Source organism: Macrosteles quadrilineatus, unplaced genomic scaffold (genome assembly GCF_028750875.1).
Source record: "Macrosteles quadrilineatus isolate MER2022 unplaced genomic scaffold, UCM_ALF_1.0 Scaffold_1__1_contigs__length_201487025, whole genome shotgun sequence".
In the NCBI taxonomy this organism is placed as follows: Eukaryota; Metazoa; Arthropoda; class Insecta; order Hemiptera; family Cicadellidae; genus Macrosteles; species Macrosteles quadrilineatus.
In genome coordinates this window covers 99015590-99041167 of record NW_026542594.1, presented here as the reverse complement: position 1 = coordinate 99041167, position 25578 = coordinate 99015590, and the positions used below count along the sequence as shown (strand labels likewise).

Here is a 25578-nt window from a genome sequence, read left to right as displayed (position 1 = left end):
CTCCAACCTAAAGGTGAGTGAGCGTAGTGAACGAACTTCAACCAGGACGTGAATGAGCCATGCGAATACTTATGAAGTTAAACGGGGCGAAGCCCGCGGGTACAGCTAGTATATATATAAGTCTATATACAGGGTTAGCAAAAAGTGTGGAGACCCCCTGTTATTTTTTTTACGGCCCATAATAGAAAAACTAAACTCGGCACACCTTTATGACATGTTATGAAGTACTTTTTGGGCATAACCGTCACTTGGTGTACATCCCCAAAATGGGGGATTTTGGGGAAAACTCAAAAATGTCAAATACAAAGACCCATCGAATGACCCCTCATTTTCAAGGTCCTGGTAAAAGAAAACCAACAACGCAAACTAGATCTTTTTATGTCAATCCAGTAAAAAATGGCAGCCAATTGAAATTCTCAGAAGTTAAATTTAACTTACAGCTTTCCAAGTCTGGAGACCCGCTGTAAATTTTGTAGCGGCTCACACTAGGATAACTAAAATCTACACACCTTTTTGGCATGTTATGAAGTACTTTTTAAGCCTAATAGCCACTTGCTTACCAAACCCAAAATGGGGGATTTTGGGGGAAACTCAAAAGTTTTAAATGATAAGCCCCATCGAGTGACCCCTCATTTTGAAGGTCCTAGTAAAAGAAAACTAACGCAAACTAGAGGTTTCTATCTCAATCCAGTAAAAAATGTAAGCTGATTGAAATCTTTATAAATCGGAAATAACTTGCAATTTTATATTCAATTGGCTGCCATATTTTACTGTGTTAAGATAGAGACCTATAGTTTGCGTTGTTCGTTTTATTTTATTATGACCTTCAAAATGAGGGGTCACTCGATTGGGCTTATAGTTTAAAATTTTTGAGTTTCCCCCAAAATCCTCCATTTTGGGTTTGGGAACTTATGAGAATTTCAATTGGCTGCCATTTTGTACTGAACTGAGATAGAGACCTCTAATTTGCGTTGTTGGTTTTCTTTTACCAGGACCTTCAAAGTGAGGGGTCACTCGATGGGTCTTTGTATTTGAAAATTTTGAGTTTCCCCCAAAACCTCCCATTTTGGGGATGAACACCAAGTGGCGGTTATGCCCAAAAAGTACTTCATAACATGCCATAATGGTGTGCCGAGTTTAGTTTTTCTAGTATGGACCGTTAAAAAAATAACAGGGGGTCTCCACACTTTTTACTAACCCTGTATATATATATATATATATATATATATATATATATATATATATATATATATGTATACATATATAAAAATTTGAACGAATGGTGTTTTTGGCCTCTGGGGACATCAAAATGAAAAAGTAAATCGGTCCCGGGTCTAGGTCTTACCGTGCCACCTACGGTAATAGCTACTTCCCTATAGGGAAATTCGCTAAAATACTTCCCTATAGGGAAATTTGCTAAAAAAAAGAAAACCTTCATGGGATCAAAATTTTTGAATTATTTTCCTACCAAATTAAAAAGTAAAATAACCCAAAATTATTTCATAAATCTAGTGAATCAACTGCTAAAAAAAGAAAAGAACTATTATTCATTTGAAGAGTTTTTTCAATTAATGTAAAAAAATTATGTTGAGATGCTCTGCTGGAAAAAATAAAAAATAAAAACGACTCGATGACCCAAAGTGCCGCTCCAGAGATTCTTTTAAGATTTGTTCACTGCAACTACTCTACTGGCTGCAAGAATTTTCAATGCTCCTGCAACAAAATATGGGTTACCTTGTACTACAGCTTGTGGACTTGACTTTACCAGCTTGGAGAACAATGTGACAGTTCGTAAAGTGATCATAACAGTGTACAACTTGATGAAAATTATGAATTATTATTTGTATAATGCTCTACTACTAACCACAAGAAAGTGTGACTATATTATACAAGCCTATTCTTATCTCAAAAAATCCTTTCGGGCTAAAAATTTATAGATATTTATTTAAGTAAATAAAATATGTATGTTGAATTTTAGCAAGCTTGTGATCTTTATTTTAAAACCTATTATTGGATTTTTTATTTTTTCAAGCAAAAAATAGTCATAAATTAAAATGTCCCCGCCCCAGCAAACATTTTAGTGTAAATTCAATCAGGCAAATTGAAATTCGCTTAGGCTGCACCCTAAGCGAATTTCAATTTGCCTGATTGAATTTACACTAAAATTTCACATTAAAAATATCACATTTATTCCCTATTTAAATAGCACTACTTTAACTAGTACTTCGGTTTGCTGCGACAGGGAGGGTAAAAAAGTGTTTTTAGTAAAATGTTAAATAGTTTAGTATAAAACAAATGCATTTTCCAAATTTGATAAAAATATATTCATATGCAGGCTAACTGGCTAACTACAACAAGTTTTCTTATTCTCCGTAAGAATAACATAGGAATTTTAAATTTATTTATTTTTTTTTTTCTCCGTAACTAGGTATTAGGCCCATGACAACTCTTCAATGTACAGTACTAAATTGTTTTTTTTCTGAGCCCTAAAATGGCTTCGAAATTGATTGCAAAATTTTACGTTTTTAGGGCCAAAAATGGGAAAAACCAATTTTTACCCCATAAACAACTGTTCCCATGGTCCGATCATGCTGGTTCGCAAACTCGTTCAAATAAATGTAGGTTTACATGTTTGTACCAAATTTCATCGAATTCGGATAATTTTTGCTTGAGTTATCGTGCTAACGGACACATTTGACCAAAATCTTGGACGCCATCTTGAATTTTGGACTTCCGAGACTCCGATTTCATTAGACTTTTTTTCCTGGAAAATACACATAATTCTAAGTCAAAATAACCAATAAAACAATTTAAAGCAATTTTTTTAGGGTTATCGTACGGATTTACTCGAATATTAATTTTGGTTACATTTAGGCTGTTGTTTTCTGTTAGTCTAACTCTTAAAATGTCTATGGATTCGTCTACAGGGATGTTTGTATACATATTGTCTACATCTAAGGATAAGACAGTTTGACCTGGAGCGATAGGTACGTCTCTTATCTTTTCCACAAGTTCTAAACTGTTTTTTATACTGGGACTAGGATTGAGATTGATGTTGTTTCTGATAATTTTGTCGAGTTTCTTGGCAGTTCTGTATGCTGGAGCTGAAGTGTAATTAACTAGGGGTCGGATGGGCATGTTATCTTTGTGTACTTTAGGTAGGCCCCGTAAGTTGGGTGCGTAGGGTTTTATTGTTTTTAAACTTCTTTTTTCGCCGTCATTTAATAGTTCCTTTGTTTTATTTAGACCGTCATTAACTTCTTTGAGGAACTGCAAGGTAGGATCTTTCTTTTGCTCCTGAATGTTATTGGATTCAATGAACTCTAGGACCTTGTTATCATAATCTTGATTGTACAGGATTACTGATGTGTTACCCTTATCAGCTTTGGTGATGATGGCCTTCCCTTATAAAAAAAGTAATTTCTGGCCATATATGGCCATATCAAAATTCCATATATGTTTTTATAAAGCCACTAGCTGTACCTGCGGGCTTTGCCCCGTTTTACATCATAAGTGAGCTCGTTCGCATGGCTCAATCACGTCCTGGTTGAAGTTCGTTCGCTACGCTCACTCACCTTTAGGTTCGAGCTCGTTCGCTGCGCTCACTTGCCTTTAAGTTAGCTCGTTCGCTACGCTAACTCGCCTCCTGGTTGAAGTTCGTTCGCTACGCTCACTCACCTTTAGGTTGGAGCTCGTTCGCTGCGCTCACCTGCCTTCAAGTTAGCTCGTTCGCTACGCTAACTCGCCTCCAGGTTGAAATTCGTTCGCTACGCTCACTCACCTTTTGGTTGCAAATAAGCTGTTGTCATAAATTTAAAAAAATAATAGTGCTGCACCCTGTTGGTAATCCTTGTAACTTTAATGCTATTGCACATCATAGAACAGAACCAACTTGTTTAATTGAAACAGCTGAAAATTGATTCATTAATTCCATTTAAATATGAGTACTCATAAGGTTAACATGGGAAACTCCAGAGCCACTGGGGCGGAGCCCGAGAGTCTGATCAGAATAAAAACAGCTTAGTTTTCCTATTTAATGCCTAAAGAATCAGTGTACCAAATTTCAGCCTCCTAGGTAAATGGGAAGTGGGAGAATTAGTGATGAGTGAGTGAGTGAGTCAGTCAGTCAGTGAGGGCTTTGCCTTTTATATACAGACTGTCCCAAAAGTCCTGGACCGGTTTAATATTTTCTAAACGACAACAGATAAATCAATAAGATTTTGCACATCAACACCACACTTAAAAATCTAATTTTTTAAGGAACTATCAATTTTCTGTCATATCATGGGGAGGTCCCACGAGGAGTCACAAGGAAATTTTAAATAGGAGCATAGGTCAATATGCACATCAGTTTAAAGGGTTTAGCTAGCAGAGTTCAATGCCGGAAACCGCGCCTCGAAAGGATCACCCGTTACAAAATGGCGGCCGTTCAAAGATTTCTTGAACCTGCCATTTTGAATCTTTGAACGACTGCCATTTTTTACTCAGGCGTTCTTTTGAGCTTGAATTTACGGCATTGTAATCTACTAGTGAAGACCTTTAATTTGATGTGCATATCGACCTATGCTTACGTTAAAAATTTTTCCGATTCCTAGGGCTGTGCCCCCAAATGCAAATTAAATGAATCTTTGAACCACTGTCATTCTTGACTTGGTTGTCCGTTTGAGTTCAAATTTGCAGCATTATTTTCTGCTAGTAAAGACCTTTAATTTGATGTACATGTCAACCTATGCTTTTATTTAAGATTTCCTTCTGACTCCTTGCGGGACGTCCCCATGATGTGACAGAAAATTTATATTTCCATAAAAAAGTAGATTTTTAGGTGTGGTGTTGATGTACCAAATCTTATTGATTTATCTGTTGTCGTTTAGAAAATATTAAACCGGTCCGGGACTTTTGGGACAGTCTGTATATAGATATATTTATAAAGCCATATATGGTTTTTGATTACCATATATGGAAGCATATATGGCCAGATGTGGTTGTATCCATATATGTAGCCTATATATGGAATTATTGGCCATATATGGCCATACGTGTTTTCTGTATATGAAATTATTGTCCATATATGGCCATACATGTTTTCTATATATGAAATTATTGCCCATATATGGCCATAAATATATTCCATATATGGAATTATTGTTTACATATGGCCATGACTCCCAGGTATGGAATTAAATTACTCATATATGGAATAATAATTTTCCATTTATGCTCATGTATGAGTTTTTGACAATAACGAATTATTATAAGGAATTGTTGCCACATTTGGATTATTTAACTGGGCTCCTAAACACTTCTTATAATATTATAAATCTTAAATGTTGTGGGTTTGTGTATTTTCTTGTTGCTCTCACACGCAAGCACAAACTACAGAACTGATTGAGTTGAAATGTGGTACAGTAGGGGGGCAGATAATATAGTCATTTCTCCTTTAAAGTAATTAGTAGTAAAGTAATAAAGTATCCAAATGTGAACCCGGATGACAAAATATTGTACATACATATATTGTACAATTTTACTATAACACAACTTACTTATAACAGTTTAGTAGGCCTAAATAAGGAGAATATTATATTAATAATTAATTAATTGTACCCCACATAGCACCGAATATTTATTTGATATCAAATAGCTATCAAATTTTTGACATTTGAATATCAAATTGATATTCACGAACATTCGTTTGATATCAAATAAACGTTCAATTTAGGTTCAAACGTCACTCAATTTTACATCAAATAAATATTCAAATTGAATATAAAATAAATATCAAATTTGACATACATAAATTTATTGGTAAAATATAATAAAGAGAATATGATTGAATTTACATTCACATTTTAAATATGATGGTGATAAATATTGATATAACATTTTTGACATTCGAATATTAAATTAATATTCGCGAACATTCATTTGATATCAAATAAATGGTCAATTTAGGTTCAACCTCTCTTAATTTGACATTAAATAAATATTAAATTGAATATCAAATAAATGTCTCATACATTTATTGGTAAAATATGTTTAGAAGAATTAGGTTGCATTTTTTCACATTTCAAATTTCATGGCGATTAAAATAATATCAGTTCAGACTTCTTTACTGTTCTTACCTTGATTTGACTTATTATTCTGAAGTTATAGGTAGTTTGTTAAAGTTCTTGGGTGACCCAAAAATGTAAATATATATATATATTTCTTATTTGACAAAACATTAACAAAAGTATCACAAAACATATTTGTTTAAAACAAAATTGCATTCAAGGAAAACATTTTAAAGAAAAAACTTTGTATGATAAAATAAGTTTAATTAAAAATTATTTAAACACAAATATAAAAAAGATATGTACAATTTACAAAAAAAATAATTCTGGTCTTCTTCATCTCCCAAATGGCCTTCTTGAGTTTTCTATTGTTCCTGTAAAAGAGGTTCAACAGAGTTATTTTCTAAGACAGCTATAGATAAAATATAATATGTTAGACAAGGGGTCTCCAACCCTTTTTCCTCGGTGAGCACTTTTTTGTCTAAAAACGCCACCGATTTAGCGACTAACGTTAATTGTTCGCTACTCTATCAAATCACAACATCATCTACTATCGATGCGATTGTAGTTGTCGTTTGTCACAAGGTAAAGGCTTTTTGTGATACGGACGAAATGAGAGCATTCTATTATAAAATTAAAATGTCGTAACCTAACCAAATTAACCAAACTTGCTGATTGTGAAAAAATTGAATTAAGGTTTACTACGGACAAAATGAGAGCATTCTATTATAAAATTAAACTGTCATAAGCTAACCTAACTTGCTGATAATATAAAAAAATATACAAGATAAAAATTGAATGAAGATTAGATTTAACAAGGTTAGGTTTGCAGCCATGGAGAAGGTAAAAAGTTTTTTTGAGCATACGTCAATTCTAACGAAAGATGTGCAATTAAGAATTAATCACATTCTAAGCTAAATTTTTGACAAAAAGTTCAATGATTTTTTAGTGAGAATAGGCTATAAATTTGACACTTAAAATGTCAGCTAGTTTAAGATTTCAATTTGTAGTTCTGCCAATTAGGATCAATTAAAAATATATTTATTTAAATTAATCTGCCGCTACTTGACTACTACTAATATTCCCCTAGGCCTATTGAGAAAAAATTAGCAAGTGAGAGACATTTAATATGTTCCTATTTAAATACGTTAACCTGGCAACTTGGAGACAGGGTATTGTACACAAATTTTGTTGAATGGGGAAGAGACAGTTAATTGCTCTTAATTATGGTATGAGCCGCGAGGTAAATAAATATCCCATGGCTGAGCCTGCATTCATTGACAAAGTTCTCTTTTTACACCTCAAGGAAATCACGGTCAACAATGAAGGGTGTTGCTGGGATTGCAAAAGACAATCACGGCACCGTCGAGACTGCAGTATAATATGCTCGTGAGTCTTGGCGAGATCAAGGGAGATGATCACGATATAGCTGAGACCACCTGACCACACGTGTTTACGCAATCGTGGGAGAATATAATTGGTGTTTGCTATAAAAAAAAATAATTTTCAAAAACGTATGCTGGCTTTCTGCTGGCTGGAATAAAACTGCACGAGGGCCGGATGTAGCCCACAGGCTGTAGGTTGGAGACCCGTTCGTTAGGCATTTTTAAGACCTATTTTTTTACTATACCTGTACTTTATAATTAAATTTGTCGATAAGGCATTGAGTTCTTGACAATAAAGAAAAAAGAGATGGATAAAACCGCAGATTAAGTTTTGCTCATTTGCATAGCCTGTCGCTGAAAATTCACAATTTGAAAAGAAAACATCACAGTAGTTAGATGTCGGCCTAATCTGTTAATTTTAAGTTCTATATTAGGTAATTAGATAAGCAATCTTTTCTTTAACCTAAATTATAAATAACACAATAAATTTACCTTGCATCAATCCTAAACTTTGCTGGGCGAAGCCAATTCTTGATTATAGTAGCAACAACATATATTTCCATTACACCACGATCCTAGTGTTCTTGCGTACCGGTTCTGCCTCTGTATAAAAGAGATTAGTATTAGCACTAGAATTTGTATATATTTTAATTTTCCTGATCAACACCCAGGATAGCCTACAACTAGGTACACATATTAAATTGTTAGTGAAATCTATTTTATATTTTGATGGCATTTGCTTCTTTTGAGTAGCCTTGTTAAAGCTAAATCTAAATCTGAAAATTGAAAATTTTGACCTAGGTAGTGGTAAAAGTAATCCTCAGTCACTTGAACGGACAAATATTGGGGTGAGCACTGACTGAAATGAGTGCAACGGTCGGATGTAGTTTGGTGTGTGTATAGGCCTATGTGTGCCTTTAAACAAATTCAACTAATACAGTTTTCTTTTACACAAGTTAGCACTGCCGGAATATTTATATAGTGTAAATCAAAGACTTCCTATATAAGTGGGTCACAAAAAAGAGAAACTCTCTTAACTGTGTGATGAACCTTAGGCTACGTTATTACCCAATAGGTACCTATCATGAATTAGGTTGTGTTTTGGTGGTAGAGCCTAACTTATCTACAGTTCCTAAGAGAACCTGCGATATATTATCGGACGGTATATATATCTGATTTGATATTAATATTGCAAAACCAATTCACCAAATCTGCAAATCATAACTCAATTTGATGTTTACATAGTGAAAAAACATAGGGAACGATGTATTGAATCGGATAATTATTAATATATAATGTTATTCATCCGATAATATATCGCAGGTTCTCTGCGGAACTGTACCCGTTATGGCAAAAAAGACATACACAGTCATGGCGAATCAAACAGAAAAATTGAAATAAAAACACCTAAGATTGAAACTTTATTTTAACTTATTTTAACTTTGAGAAAACCTAATTGAAATATATGTATGTCTACCTATTATTAATGTCTGATTGTAAATATAAAAAAAAAAACTTACGCAAGATAGCTGGCTTCAGATGCAGATTGCAAAAGAAAAATTTATTCCTCCTTCCCAGCCTACAGGCTGCTAGACAGCCACTTTGTCACTCGGGAGAATTGGTACCGTAGGCAAATTATTCACTGCTACCAAATAATAACTTCCACCAAAGCTGCAGAGTTATCAACTGAAACAATGGAGAGAAAACTACTTTTAGTTAAATTCATGCATACCTTTCTCTGGCCTAAATATGTATCAAGATTAGTTAGGCCTAATCATTGGTTGGTAAAGGAAGCAGACAACAACTAAAATACAAAAGACTAAGAGACAATACAGGGGTAGACTTTCGTATCTGTTGTCAAAAACAACCAAATTAAAATATCGATCGTTATAGCCTATGTTCATTCAGTTGTTTTTGACAACAGATACGGAAGTGTACCCCAATTCAGTTTAAAAGGAAAATGGATTTCAAATAGGCTAGGCTATTTCTTTTATAATACCGGTAAATTGTAACCTGGTTGAGGTAGAATATGTTAGGCCTAGGCTAGCCTAAATTAAGTTAACTTATTCTTGATGGTGAATTTACATAAACTTAAGTTAGTGACTGACGTAAAATATAACCCACATAACTTAGTAATATTTCAAAATTAGCCTAACAAGGTATTACAACACAGTATGGTATTCCATTTGCCTTGTAAACCAGTAAGTTAGTCCTACTTACTAGCCTATATATTGAACACTATTTTCATCCGGAAGTTGCCCTTTGAAGCTAAATAAACTACTGGTTCAGTAAGAACTAAGCAAGCCGCCTAACTTAGTAGCTTACGCCTAGGCCTAATTAGTATGCAGAAAAATACTTCCTCTAAAACAGATTGCCTATTTTGAGGTTTCAGATTTATCTATTTATACTTAAGTTAAGGCATTAGGAATGATAAGTTGGCCAATTTAATTTGTACAGTAGCTTAACTTAGGTCTAGGTAAGGACAAGGCCTAAAATACGTCTATGTTACTAGGTATAGTGACTTATACTTACATACTCCAAGGATCAAAACGTGAAAAGATGTTCGGTGTAGGTTATGCCAATACCCAGTCACAAAAATAACAACTCTAAACTAACAGTGACACACACTAAACAAAATATCAGCACACGTTAACTGATTTGAGGTTATGTCTTGTTCTTGAATCTTGATACTCTTGTTGCTTCCATAGTTTATTTTCACTACTTGTGTAGCCTACTCAACAAGTTAGTTGTCATAGGTACATTTTACATAAATCGTGTACTTTCCCTCAAAATGGGCAATTTGTTGGTTAATAAATAAATAAATCCACACCGTGAGTAAACTGGCCACCACTGGTCGCGCCGCGCGCGACGGATTTTGTAATTTGTTTTGTAATAGTGATGTGCGATACGTATCGTATCGTATCGGAATATCGCGATACGCGAGGGACGATACGATATTTCGATACGATATTTGAAAAACGATACGTATCGTATCGCCTAAAACGATATTTGTATTTATATCGGCACATAGAGCGATACGATTCATGTCAAAACGATATTTTTAAGCTTTTTTTGCGCAGGCCGAGCAAACTGCAAAATCTGTACTCTGTGGATGCGTAGTTTGAAATAGGAGTTTTTTACGTCTGTATTTTTGGTTTTTACTTGATAATGTACCAGTCCCATCCCAGTCCAGTCCATTTCCACTATAGTTCGGCCGCTTAGAAAGCGACCTCCTCTAGCATTGGTTTAGCATTAGCACGCAGGTCGTTTTCTATGCGGCCGAACTATAGCGTGCTATCTAGCAATAGCAGTGCAGAGTGTGGGAACTGTCTGTGGCAATTACATTTATGTATCTGCAATCCTAAAATGCTATGGGAAGGATAGGGAAACAGGTCCAAGACGTAGGGAGTTGTGAAGGAAGTAGTAAAGGCGAGCAGTGTGGAGTGTGGAAATGGATTAATGTATCTGCAATACTAAGACTGTTTTCAGAGTAAACTAATGATTTCCCCCGAGCAAAGCTTGGTCCCCAGGTACTTATATAAATTTGCCGTTTCTAGGTTAGGTAGGGGAGGGGGGAAACGATACGATACGTATCGTTTTTCGATATTTTTGACGATACGATTCGCGTATCGCGATACAGACGCCCGATTCGATACGGCGATACGATATTTTTTTCCGATACGTATCGTATCGCTGTATCGCGATACGCGTCCGTATCGCCCATCACTATTTGTAATGTAATGATTTGTTGTTTTGTTTGCTGTAGAATTCGGTCGCGATGGGGGGAGGACTCGTAGTAGGACGATGACGTCATTAATTAGTTCAAATTTGCTCCACAAGCGGCGCGCCAGACAGACCCGGGATGAAGATGATGACGTCACCGTTTCTCGCGACTCGCGAGCGGAGAGACAGAGAGCAGGCGTAATCAAATTCGTCTGCTACTTGATTTGTCAACTGTTGAGTTAGGTTAAGAAGCATTAATTTACTTGCAATAAGGTTTTTTGTAATAATTAGGCCTACAGTTTGATTAATTAAGTTAAGTGGATGTTAGAACGTCAGTTTAACTCTTGAGAGTAATTAAGTGAACATAATTTATTAATTTAATAAGTTAAGTTAGCTCTTAAACTCAAGTAAGTTAGGCCTTAAAACTATTTTTAACTGTGGGTGTGGGACATTTACATTAGTGAAAATATGACACTGTGACAAAACACCTTTAAATTTTAAATGATGTATGCATAACTTAGGGCCTAACGATTTCATTTCAATAACATCCAGTCAGTAACTTAGTTGGTTACACTTAGAGCTATCCCAATTAATTTTGATAACTACTTGGCTGTAACCAGTAAAATAAAAAAAAACTAGGTTAACATTAAAAAACAAGCTCGAAGCCTTTGAATTAAGGCTATCTAACTTAGGCCTAACTTAATCATTTGAGTTGTTAACAAATCAGTTGATAGATAAATTTAAAAACCTTGCCTACTTGGTCAGAATTGATCTGAAACTAAGATGCCAGATATAGTCTGTGGAAATACTGTAAGTTAGCATCTAATGTTCTAATAAAAAGCAAGCCTCGACTTGAAAACTAGGTTTGCTTTTATAGCAGTGAAAACCAGTTGAGCGTAGCAATCATGTTTCATGGTTTTTAATGAAACAATAAATATAAAAAAATGTTTATGGATATAATACAAAATACAAATGTTCCCATACACTGCACTGCTAGCCTTTACTACTTCCTTCAGCTCTTCCTACGTCGTGGACCTGTTTCCCTTCCTTCCCATGGCATTTTAGGATAGCCGATACATTAATCTTAATACCACAAACGGTTCCCACACTCAGCACCTTTACTACTTCCTTCACCACTTCCTATGTCGTGGACCTTCTCCCTTCCTTCCATGACCTTAATGTAACTGCCACAAACGGTTCCCACTCTGCACTGCTAGCCTTCACTACTTCCTTTTCCCCTTCCTACCTCGTGGACCTAATTCCCTCTTCCCTTCCTTCCCATAGCATTTTAGGATTGCCGATACATTAGTCTAACCAGGGCAGCGTTAAGGGTCAGTGAAGCCCTGGTCAAACCCAAAAGCAGCGCCCCCTTTTTTCCTAGTGCGGGCGGGCGGTGGTTGGGGGGCACCCCTAAACCTCCGGTGCCCCTGGGCATATGCGCAGTCTGCCCGTTTATAAAAGTGGGCCTGAATCTAACTGACACAAAGGTTTCCCACACTCTGCACAACAATAGGTTGGTGTGTTGCTACAGAAAATAAAATGAGTGTTTTTTATTCAAATCTTGAACGCTTAATATGAAATAAACAAATTTGTCAAAACAAAAAAGTAAATCGGTTGGTGGTCTAGGTCTTATCAAGAGACCTGCGGCAACAGCTTATTCCCCATTTGGAAAATTCACTAAAATTAGGTGTAATGGCGGAGGCCGTATTAAATAAAAATAAGTAGTTTTTTAAACGATAAATACTTACCTTATACCATTGTCTATTGGATAATAGTCAAAGCTTATACCTAAATATTGAGAACTCACAGTACCTAAAATGTGCTGTGGTCAGGGAAATTAACAGAATTCCGTCAGGGAATTCTGTTAATACACTCACGTCACTTAAGATATTTTTGTGGGAACCCAGTTCAAATACCTTGGGAATTACTGGTAAAAGACTTAGGTCGGTATGAACTTACCTGTTCATGAGGCTTCCCAGGATTTGGGATGACAATTGATTGTACCCTTTAGAAATGAGCTGGTACATATTCCAGTCTTAACATTGTATTAAATAACATGGTAAAAACTTAATTCCTTTTTGTGGAAGCTCTATAAATATTTTGCCAGTTATGAGGTTGTAACCAGGAGCCTTGTCAGAATGAAGATCGTTGACGATGATTGATTTCACCTACGATGATATTTACTTCTGCAATGAGAAGTCAAGTTGTAATGGAGACTACAAATACTCAAATATCTCTTCCTCGTTGTTTACTTCTGCATTTGATTTGAACACATCCTCAAAGTATTGAGCAAAGGCTTCTCTGTGTTACATTTGGCCCAGGCAATTAGACTTTAAAAAAAAGTTAATTTAAAGCTTAGGTCGTTTCATAACTCACCAGGAAATGCAGGCTCCCCCGGTGAAACAAGACGTCGCGAAATCTGCCAACTTACCAATATGGGAGCCGTGTTCGCGACTGGAATGCTATCCACCCCCTTAGCAAAATATGATGCTATGTAATAGTAATTTTTAATTTGGGTAATTCCGTTTGATATTAGAACAGTTTGACAACGAAACTTGTGTTTCCGTGACTGGAAAACTCTCCCCCCTCCCGATCTCTGATGTTAACATGACGTAGGAACCTGCTTGGGGGGGGGGGGGGTAGTTGTCCGGGGGACAGTCTTCCGGTGACCCACTCCCCATAGTTAATAATCTTAGGCTTCGCCATAGGTGATAGAGATCGGGTACTTCTCACTGATGTACTTCTCATACCAGTGATTATTGATATTATATAACAACCGCTTTAAATGTTAAGATGACCTATTAAAATGTTTATCAATTGGATTCCTGCTATTTTGCCAGATTCTTCTCAAAATATATCCATAAGCATTAAGCAATCAAACTACGTAAAACAGTTTACTTACAGTATCTTCCAAAAGATTAACAAGGAAATTTTGAATTTTTTTTTTTCTCCGTTACCAATAATTGTACAAACACTTTAATGTACTAAATTATTTTTATATTTTTAAGCTATTCAAAATGGTTTAGAGAAGAATTGGGAATTTTTATGTTTTGAGGGTCAAAAATTAGAAAAACCCCATAACACCCTGTTCCCATAGTCTGATCATGCTGGTTCGGGAACTCATTCAAGTTTATCCTGCCCTACACCTTCAAGCCAAATCCAGACAAAATTACTTGAGTTATCACGTTCACGGACACATATATAGTTGTTATATATATATAACAATTTGAATGAATAGTTTTTTTGGCCTCTAAGGACATCAAAATGAAAAAGTATATCAGTCCCGGGTCTAGGTCTGATCGTGCCACCTACAGTGATAGTTAATTCTCTTAATACATTCGATATGCTTGATAGGGTCACATAAATATATCTTAAGACTAATATTTTCTCACTACTTAAACCAAAAATAGCAATATAGGCCTACCTTGGACAAATTGTAAATATTAATCAATTGAAACAAAAGAGTTGTTGAAATATAGTTTTATTTTTAAAACACACATATTTATTTTCCAAAGCTAGCTTTTAAAATTTAGGTGTTAATTTTGTAAAGTAAAAGAATAAATTGTTAAATTAAAAATAACTATCCTTGGTCTTTGTTTCCAAGTGTTGGGTGTTGCTTGGCTCCAGAACCAGGAATATTGTCCCATTTGTTCCTAAAAAAAATTGAAAAACTATAGTACAATATGGCAATGTACATTGTTGTAACAATATTTTTGGTCTGTAGACTGGCATAGATTTAAAACATTGACAAATTGATCGGCTGTTGGCAAAATATTTTTCCTACAGTTACCTAACAATGTACATGTTCTCTCACTGATTTTAGAAAGCAAAGTGGCCAATTCGCTCATCAGTGAGACAATGTTAACATTGTCTCACTCTAATTACTTTGTCTCAATCACTCCAGATTTGCAACGTGAAGGCACGAAATAGTGAGCGTGTAACATGCAGACAAGGTCGTATGCGCGCAAAATACGTTGGCAGCACTGGCTGTAAATCAGCTGGTCAGCTGTTGTATCATTAAATGTAATATTAAAAGTTCACTTCTGTGTAAAAATATGTCACATTTCTTTACCATTTATTTGTTTTATGGTAACTGTAGGAAAAATATAATGTACAACTCGAGTGCAAAGTGCAATTGCCTCACTCAAGAAACCATTCCACACTCGCCTACGGCTCGTGAGTAAGTATTTCTCTCGAGTGAGTCAATTGCTCCCTTTTCTCACTAGTTGCACAAATAACTATATTAGAGAGGAAGAAACAGAATAGACACATCTCTTCTGACTGCAACACTTGAAATAATTTTCACTCTGTAAAAAACATTCATCGTCAATTTTTTATGTTCTGGAACTTAAGTGTTATATTTTTCACTATGCCAAGTCATAAACTGTACCTATACAGTAGAACCTCGCTAATTCGAAAACCTATATAATTAGAAATGTTTGTCTGTTCCCCTCACAAAACCTCTAAAATTAAAAAAATAATATACCGATAGTACAAAGTAGTTTTAAGCTTAATACAGCCTCTACAATTTGAATTTTGTTGCCACAATTAAAACTGTTACTTCAAAAATTCGAAGTCAACCTCTACAATTCGAACTGCATTACCGTAAGACAAAAAATATCTTTGTTGAAACATGAACTGACAATCCGACCCCCAAGATGTGTTCATTAGTCTCCATTCTCTCAAACTCCACACTTAAAACTGGGACCTCCACAATTCAAATTTTATTTTTCTGACCTCTATAAATCAAACTCTCTACATTTTAAACTTCCCATAGTTCGAAATATATTTTCTTTCCTCTGAAATTCGAATAAGCTAAGTTCTACTGTACTATAAAAGCCTACTCACTTACCACTACTAAGACTTACCTTGTATTTGGCTCAGACCTCTTGATTTGGCTTGTCCGAGCCAGTCTTTGATTAACTGCCTCTAACTCAGGGTCTGTCGCTTTAGCCGAAGATGCATGAGTCTAAACATAAAAATAACACAAATTTGTTAGTGATGGGTTGAATTAAGATTAAGATCATAAAATCAAAAATAAATCTAAAAAAGTTGTTGGCATTAACAAATTTAGGTAAACATTTACTTGATCCTCTATAGTCTATAGGCAGCCTACATATTTTTGAATGTGACGAGTGACTACCTGAAGAAACATTTTCAAGAGGATAGCTTTGCAATAGCCTACAATTTTATTAAAATGGTAAATTAAATCTTCTCTAGCTGGAATAAACATGATTTAATTTTTCCCAAATACATGTTGGTACATACTTGTAAACCAACTATCATTAAACTATAGGAAAGCCTTGACTGTCAGATGCTTCAGCAAAAATTGATAGCGGCTCTGACCATTGCAGTGATCTCGTATTTGATTGGCTAAGCCAAAAGGGATCCAGCAAGAGACTACCGTTGACTTATCACTATTGACATTAATGCACACATGGATATGATTACAAAATAATATATTAACTGTTCTTACCAAATAAGGTGTAATCTTGATTTAAAACAAAGATCAGAATTCAACACTCGTTTCTTCTTGAACCGTACTGATCAGATGTTACTTTTGATGCCTTGCATTTTGTTGAGCCACCTTCAAGGAATCTGTAACAAGACAATAATAACTTAGTGTAAGTTAAACATAAGTTATCGATTTTTTTTGCCGAGGCATAGGCTATAAATTTTAGGTAAAATGGTGGTCAAGTTCATCGGGTTAACATATATCATTTGTCTCAAAGAGGTGAAAGGTGAGTTAACTTAGTCTTAAAATTGATCAAGATAATGCTTTGACTTAATGTAACCAAACATGCATGTCCGCTAGCCATTTTTAATTCATTTTAGACATAGTTGAATGAGCCACTTCAGTAACTTTGTCGTTCTACAGCCAGTTTATACTGACACCCGCAGAGCTTCCTGGATCAAACTCACTATCGGCTTAGTCATACAATTTATTCATCCTTCATCCATCCCTTGCGATCAAACTGTTTTATGCTAACTTAAAACATGTAGTATGTAGCTTCTACCTACATACTTCAAAAAACTATTGATGCCATCGCCATTCCACTTGCTGCTGCTGTCAACGACTGCCTTAGTTGTGGCGTCTTCCCGGACTTTCTGAAGACCTCGAAAACTGTCCCTATTTACAAGAAGGGTGACCACCAGAGGCTTAATAGCTATCGGCCCATCTCCATAACTCCTGTCTTCGGAAAGGTGGTAGAAGCCACCATAAAACCCCAGCTTGAAGCATTTTTTGAGGGACTTGACCTCTTCTCGAATATGCAGTTTGGCTTCCGTAAGGGCAGGTCAACCGTTGATGCTGTTGCAAAAGTTGCTGCAAGCGTGGAAAATGCATTTGAAAACCACCAAGCTCTCTCTCTGACTCTCTGTGATATCAGTAGAGCATTTGATTGTGTCTCCCACTCCATCTTGAAAAGGAAACTCCACTTCTATGGGATCAGGGATGCCGCTCTTGCCATCCTGAGTACTTACCTCGAACGGCGCTCGCAGGTCGTTGCAGTTGGTAGAGCTGTCTCCAGCACTTTGCCAGTTGATTTTGGTGTCCCCCAGGGTTCAGTGCTTGGGCCTACCCTTTTTCTCATCATGATCAACGATCTCGACAACCTTGGCACTACCCTCATGTTTGCAGACGACACTTCTCTCCTGTCAGCTGGTACGAACATCGATCAAGCTTTGGCCATCTCCAGACAGCGTCTTGAAGATACAACTGTCTGGTTTCTGGCAAACTGCTTCCAACTAAACGAGGATAAGACGCAGCACATCATCTGCAGCCTCTCCAGAGATCAGCCTGGTGTTCAAGATCCAGTTAAATTGCTTGGATTTGTTCTTGATGGGAAGTTCAGCTGGATACATCACATTGACCAGACCACCAACAGACTCTCACGGATCTGTTTCCTCCTCTTCAAGCTGAAATTTTGTGTAACGGAGGCATATTTGGTGATGGTGTACCATGCTCTCTTTCACTGCCATGTCAGCTATGGTCTTCTTCTCTGGGGACACTCGCCAAAGGTTGTTGAAGTGCTTAGGCTCCAGAAGCGTGCATTAAGGATCATTACTGGGAGTGAGTATCGTGCTCATTGCAAACCCCTCTTTGCACGACTTGGTGTGCTTACTGTAGTTGGCCACTACATACTTGTCTGTCTGGTGCACGTTAGGGCTAATATAACAACCTTCACCACTCGTGTTGACGTCCACCAGTATAACACCAGGCAGCGCCATCAGCTTGATGTACCAAGGGTGCGACTATCTAGGACCCAGGCTAGTTATAGTGTGTCAGCCATAAGTCTGTTCAATAAGCTGCCACGACATATCCAGTTGTTGGACTTGAGAACATTTGAGGCAGTGTTAACCACTTTCATCAAGAGCCGGGCCTATTACGATATCTCAGAGTATTTAGGGGATGATTTAAGAAGCCTGTAGCCTGCCGGAAGTATGTAAATAGTTGTAAATATTGTTTTTTGTATTAGTAATCGTGTTAAAGTGACGCTGTCAATCCCACATTGTGGGTAAAAGACGAAGAAGGAGGTATTAAGGTATACTTACCGACAAGTGTTCGTGCCCTATATGTTACCTGAAACAATTTAAATGTGTATATACTTTGCCAGAGCCTACTCTTAATTTTAGGCCCTGGTAATTTATTTTATAAAAGAACATTTGACGAGCCACTTGCATTTCATAAAATCTGAACCACATCCGTCAGTTAGGCCTACGATTAAAACCTAAGTTGTAACTTAATAGGCCTAAGTTAAGTAAGTATTTGCCTTATCTTCAAGACAGTTTGTATAAAGCACTGTCTTTATTTCCGAAAATACAATACAAAGTTTTAACAATTTCGCTACTGTTAGAATCGGCTCCGCATTACAAGACAGCAAAAAGCAGGCAGCTCCAGCAATACCTTGTTTAGGTGATGAGACCTTCATGAGGCTGAAAGTTCTAAATAACTTACTGTTGTAATGCCTTCAAATGCCAATTCAAACTATGAACTATGCCTAACTGATAAATAAGTAGCAAATAACAAGTTAGTGTCAGTAACTTAGTAACAGAAATCTTGCAATAATAAATACTGTTGTAAGTAATGCCAATTCAAACTATGAACTATGCCTAACTGATAATAAGCAGCACAAAGCAAGTTAGTGTCAGTAGTAACAGAAATCTTGCAATTATAATAAAAATACTAAAATTAATACTCAACTCTTGTCTTCTGCTGCACCGATCGATGTATCAACCAACATCAAGCCTAAAAAAAAGTAAAGTTGATGACGTCATAACGGTGTCGGCTACCTGACTAGAGTGCTGCCCGTGGAACAAATTTGAACTAATTAATGACGTCATCGTCCTACTACGAGTCCTCCCCTCATTGCGACCGCTGTAGAATTAAGTTGGTGTTTTGTCTTCAGTCTTCCTCTCTTCCTTTCATACGAATGGGCCAGGTCAAGCTCAAACTAGATACTTAACATATTTTTAGAGTTATATTACACTTAAAAAAATTTAAATTTACGTTTGGTTTAATTTACTAGTAAAAATAAAATGATAAGGCCAATCGTTAAGAGTTTGACTTTTTTATTAATAAACAAAACTTTTAAAAAAGCTGTGTTTCCTATTCACTCTTCTTGAAATGTGTAGTAAGCCTAGATTCAGAAAAATATCAGATGTTCCAACAACCCCCCCCCCCCCGCGAAAAATCAAAATCCATCATCAATTAATTAAAAATTACAGTGTTCAGTGTTCCTTCCTATTATTAATTATTTTGAGATAATTGACCTCCGACCTCCATGTTACAAGTTGTAACTTGTAGTTTATTATGAAATGGGCCCCTGTAGGCTGGGGACTAATTCTTTACTCTAAAAAATTTAAAAAGTTAAATCTAAAATTTTTTAAAACTAGTATATTTGGAAATTTTCAAAGAGAAAATCAAAATTTTAACAATAAGAATATTTAGATAATATTCTAAATTTGATGTTATTTGACTTTGATATTTTGAAGATACAATAAATATTCAAAGTTTGATATTGTTTGACTTTGACATTTTGAACATTAAATGAATATCAAATAAATATCAAATTTTTGATTTGACATAGTTTGATATATTGAACGTTTATTTGATATCAAATAAATATTCTGTGCTATGTGGGACCTTTGCTATCAAATATCAATGTCACTTAGTTAGGCTATATTAATAACTAGTGTCCCTGTTGCTCGAATTCGAGCAATTCGTTATTTTAAAACGAATTTCAACCAAGTCAGCAAATATCTTTAGCAAACTTGTTAAATTAGCAAACTTATTGACTGTTTACAATTAACATATGCTCTTCTTCTCACTTTTGATTTCTGACAACAGCTGAAGTTTCATAACAATTTTTGTTTCCAATGTTAATCTTATGGAGAAATACAAAACTTAAAAGGGCTCCAGGGCCTCACTCTCTCATTATTTCCCTAAAAAGAAAGTTTCCTGCACAACTTCACGTTACGCTCTTTCCAACGACACCAAAAACATGACAATTGGTTCAGTAGTTTCGGAGGAGTAGTTGTCACAAAAAATCTGCTTGCGTATTAAATAAGTATAGATAACATTCTTCAAATTACATAAAGTGTCAAAGAAGTCTTGTTTACGAGACCAAATACAGCTACTATTATTTGTAATGGGGTATCCGTGAGCTAACTTACACGAAGCGGTTGTGGTGTAGTGGCTTAAGGGGCGGACTCTCACGCTCGAGTCCTGGGTTCGACCCTCGGTCGGATGTTTGAAAGTTTTCTTTTGAAATTTTTGAGTTTAAAATTTTTATTATAGTTTTAATGCATAGTTGATACCATTTGATGTAAAAATATGTTTAATTGTAATTTTTTTTATTCATTTATATATTTTTTATGAAAAAATGTCCATGTATGGGGGATTCCATATATGATCGTATCTGGTTATATTTGGTCCAAAACCAAATATAACCGGACAAAAAAAATTATATATGGCCATATATAAACTTTTTCATAGGGGTTATTTTCAATTAATTTTTCTCTGATTGATTTTAGTGCTTCTTTATCTCGTTTTGCATCTGGGTTAGGGTTTTTTTTTTATCCACCAAGTTTGATCAAAATATATCCATAAACAAGCCAACTACAACATTTTACAATATTCTCCATAATAATAACATGGGAATTTTAAATTAACAACTTTTTAAATTTTCTCTGTAACCAATCACCATACAAAAACACTTTGATATACTAAATTATTTGTTTTTTAAGCTCTATAAAAAGGTCTGAAGAAAAATTGATAAATTTTGTGTTTTAAGGGTAAAAAATGAGAAAACCCCATTTTTACCCCATAAAACGTTAAACTCTGTTCCTATGGTCCGATCATGCTGGTTCGCGAACTCAAAAATCAAAATAAAATATGTAAATAAATAAATAGCATATGATATTATAAAACTTGTCTAATTTGTAACATAATTTTATCTTCATTGATTAATTTACATACTATATGACATGTTTGTATTTATTTTCATTAATATTTTCTCAATTTTGCTATTGTTTCATATATTGGATTATTTAATTTTGGAATCACTGTAAGTTATTTTATATATTCGATTTAAATATTAATTTCTTCTTTTACATGAAATTTTGCTATGTCTTTTTCAATTTCTAATATTGTTAAATTTTCATCAAAATTAGTAAACTTATGCTTGGAATTTAGTAAATGATCTGCAAAATTTGATTTTATTGATGTTTGGTTCTTCAATTTATATGCTTTTATGTGTTCGTTGAATCTAACTTTAAAATTTCGATAGGTTTGTCCAATGTAGTAGCTGTCACAGTCAGAGCATTTAAGTAGATACCAGATGTGTTGTATATGTTTGCTGTGTTGTTGTTGTAGGTTTGTTGGTTTTATTATGTATAACTAGCAGAGTACCCGCTCTTCGTACGGGGTTGGCACAAGTATAAACTATAAAATGCTTACTGCAGTTATGGGAGAGGACACGGTTTAAGAAAGTTTGGTCTTTTAATTTATAAGGTTTCCTATAGTGTAGCACACATCTACCATAGACCTTATGTTCTAACACTGCACCTAAACCATAGAAAAAAGTTAAGTTCTCATTGTGTACCACAACTTTTTGTTGCTAGTTGGTTCAAATTAGCTCTTGTTATAAATGCAAAAAACATAATAGTGCTGCACACTGTAGGTAAACCTTATAACTTTCTAATGCTATTTAATATCACGGAACCAACTTGTGCTGATGAAATGGCTGACAACATTCTTTAATTCCTTTAAATATGAATACTCATAACATAAGGTTGACATGAGAAACTCCAGAGCCACTGGGGCAGAGCCCGAAAGGATTTTTGAGGTAAGAATATGTCTATATGTTAATCAGGAATGTCAGCTATCATCATCATCATACCAATTTTCAACCTTGACGGTTTAGTATTTTTCGCGTTTACTTGTCACAAACATCCATCCATGCATCCATCCATCCAAACTTTCTTACTTTTAATATTAGTAGGATAAGTAAACTGTTGTAATATTGCTTGTTTATGGATATATTTTTATCAAACTTTGACAAAATTATTTATTTTATACTAAGTTAATAATATTTTCCTAAAAATCATACTTTGTTACCCTCCCTGTAGCAGCAAACCTAGGTACTCGTTAAACCTAATGTTATTGAATTAGATTTAATTGAAAATAAAGTCACACAAACGGAAATTTTCTTAGGCTGCAGGTTTGCTGCGGCGGGGGTATTATGGAATTGTAATTGATGTACAAAGAAGAATTTATGTTAGTAAATGATTAACTCTAATTTATATAAGATGCTAAATAAATCAATCCCGTTGGTCACAATTAGTAGCGCCGGTCGCTTGTTATTTGGCTGGCGCTACTGCAACCAGCCCTACTATTCGTATTTGCTAGCAGCTATACCCGTGCCTTGCAACGGGGTCAGTATGCAAAGAGACAATGTTGGTTCTTTGAAAATGCCAAATGGTTTCACTCGTACCATTTAATTTAGAAACAAAATTTAACTGTATTACTTAACTTGATAATAGTAAGTTTTTGTTAACTCATACTGTAAATACTTATTTAGGTTACCTACGATACAAAACCAATGATAGATTTTAAGGTATAATAAAAGAATGTGTTTATTGGTTTGCACTGTAAACGAAAAGCTATCACAATAGTTCCAACCCTGTCAACAAGGTAACATTCTAACAAATTTTCGTGAAATTATAATCAGACAAATGGAAATTCACTCATTCTTTAGGTTTGCTGTGGCAGGGGAATTATATTACTGTTTACACAAATATATTTAAAAAAATAAACCTCATAAAACTCAGAATAAGGGCCTAGGTTGATACGGCAATGATTATAGAATCTTAATTATTTCCTATATCCATTAATGATTTCTTTTATAATGAATTATTCCCTGTAAAATAGTATTACAGCATTTCACAAATATTAGAACAGACTCAGTATAACAGATCATAAACATTAATAAATGAAGTAACTGAAAGAATCCTATACTAATGAAATTACATCAACATATGGTTTGACAGCTCCATTTAAGTAATGTTAAATAATGTTTACATTCGGGCTAGTGACATCATTATTTTAAATTTATAATCCTTACCCTCTCTGTTCTAATATTTGTGCAGTATTTAATATGTTTGAACCAGCTGTGTGGAATTGTGAAATCAAAATTCATTTGACAGTTATTTGCTTGTCGAGATTTTTAATTTTTGATGTTTGTTCTTTGTTACCATGCATACACTCAATCAATAATTACTTTTAAATCTCTCAAGTCAAATTTTTGAAAGCCCACGGGGCAGAGCCCTAGGTCAATATCGAAGCAGGAATAGTTCTATATGTATCCTCGGAGCTGTAGCTTCATTTGTGTGCAATTTTAGCCCAATCGGTTCAGTAGTTTTTGAGTTTATCTCATACAAACACACAGACACCATGATAATCTTTATACTTTATAATAGTAGACTCTTCTTTATAATAGTATAGATTTTATTTTTTGTTCTGTAACTTAATTTGATTGAAGTGTGTTTGAATGTTTTCCTTATTGCTTTGTTTAAATTTTTGTTGTATTAAAGCACATGAATTTCTCTTCTTCTTTGTGTGTTTAAATTTTGCTTTTATATCCATTTTTTCAGCTAGATATTTTATATTTATAAAATTTATATTTTGTGGTAATTTAAAATTAGATTTTCTAATTATTAAATTACCAGTTCACAGATACAAACTTTTCTTAAATACGCATAATTTACGGATAATAAATTAAATAAGATGTCTTCTCTACAGATATTAAATTAAATAAGATGTCTTCTCTACGGATATTAAATTAAATAAGATGTCTTCTCATATACATCTTGCAATTCTCAACTTTATTACTTCATTTGATGTTTTCTAAAATATAGCTGACTAACCTAAAATACAATATTGATATGTTATCAATATTGATACAATATTGATATGTTGCTAAAAGAAAGTAGCCTTGAATTTTTTTCATAGAATTAGTTTTTTTTTAGTTATTTAAGTTATAAAAATTCAAACGGCCGCCATTTTGAAATTTACAATCGGAACAACTTCATTTTTTTTCATAATAGGTCTTGTGTATGTTAACATTATAGCGATGTTTAATCTGTATGAATTAATTTCACCACTATATGAACGAATATTTGATAAGTTTTATTTACAAACAAATGATGAAGTGTGTTGTATCATAACATAGTCAAAACTAAATGTTTAACAAAACTAGCAACAGCTGTTACATAATAAATATTAAATAAGTATAGACCAAAGGCATCACAGATGTGGCTAAGTTGACGCCACATCAGCCCCCCGCAGAGACTGGAAGTCCAGGAAGCTTGAGCTTTTCAGGGGCCAGTCGTCGTGGTCGGCAGAATACAGGAGGTCCTGGAGTCGTGTGTATGTGATGTACTGTCTGGTGCTTCACTTCTCGAGGCAATCCTGGAGGGCGAGTAATTTCAGGAAATTCATGTAAGATTTTAGAGAGGGGAGAAGTAGTGACTACGGATTTTACGCTACTTTGAGTTGTAACGGAAAGTTGTCCTCCTGTAATAAGTCCAGTCTTGGCATCGTGAAGTCGCAACAAACGACAGTCAGGAAGCAAATGGTAGTAACTGAGGAAGTCCGAGCCAATGATTGGAACACTGACATCTGCAACTGTGAACTGCCATGCAAAACTACGGCGAAGGCCTAGGTCCAATGTCATAGAACAGGTTCTGTAAGTCTTGATAGTACTACCGTTGGCAGCACTTAGTTCAAAGTCTGTAGATGTGCGACGGTCTTGTAGAAGACGTTTTGGATAACATGATACGTCAGAGCCGGTGTCGATCAAGAACCGGAGATTCGACTTTTGATCCGAAACAAAAATTCTGCGGCTGGGTGCTTGACA

General features: G+C 35.0%; 2 long non-coding RNA genes across 3 annotated transcripts; both read right to left on the bottom strand.

The window, feature by feature from the left end:
• Positions 1-6300: 6300 nt before the first annotated feature.
• On the bottom strand, positions 6301-10303 carry LOC128982398 (uncharacterized). The gene is made up of 4 exons (XR_008489664.1): positions 9968-10303; positions 8956-9121; positions 7928-8038; positions 6301-6424 (listed from the first exon to the last, which is right to left on the bottom strand). It is a non-coding gene; the product is annotated as an uncharacterized LOC128982398 (long non-coding RNA).
• A 4328-nt stretch (positions 10304-14631) lies between these two features.
• LOC128994608 (uncharacterized) lies at positions 14632-19399 on the bottom strand. 2 transcript variants are annotated; one of them, XR_008490910.1, is made up of 4 exons: positions 19362-19399; positions 16635-16756; positions 16027-16127; positions 14632-14811 (listed from the first exon to the last, which is right to left on the bottom strand). It is a non-coding gene; the product is annotated as an uncharacterized LOC128994608 (long non-coding RNA). The 2 variants fall into 2 exon arrangements; XR_008490907.1 differs by lacking the exon at positions 19362-19399 and having other exon boundaries at positions 16635-17059.
• Positions 19400-25578: the final 6179 nt, after the last annotated feature.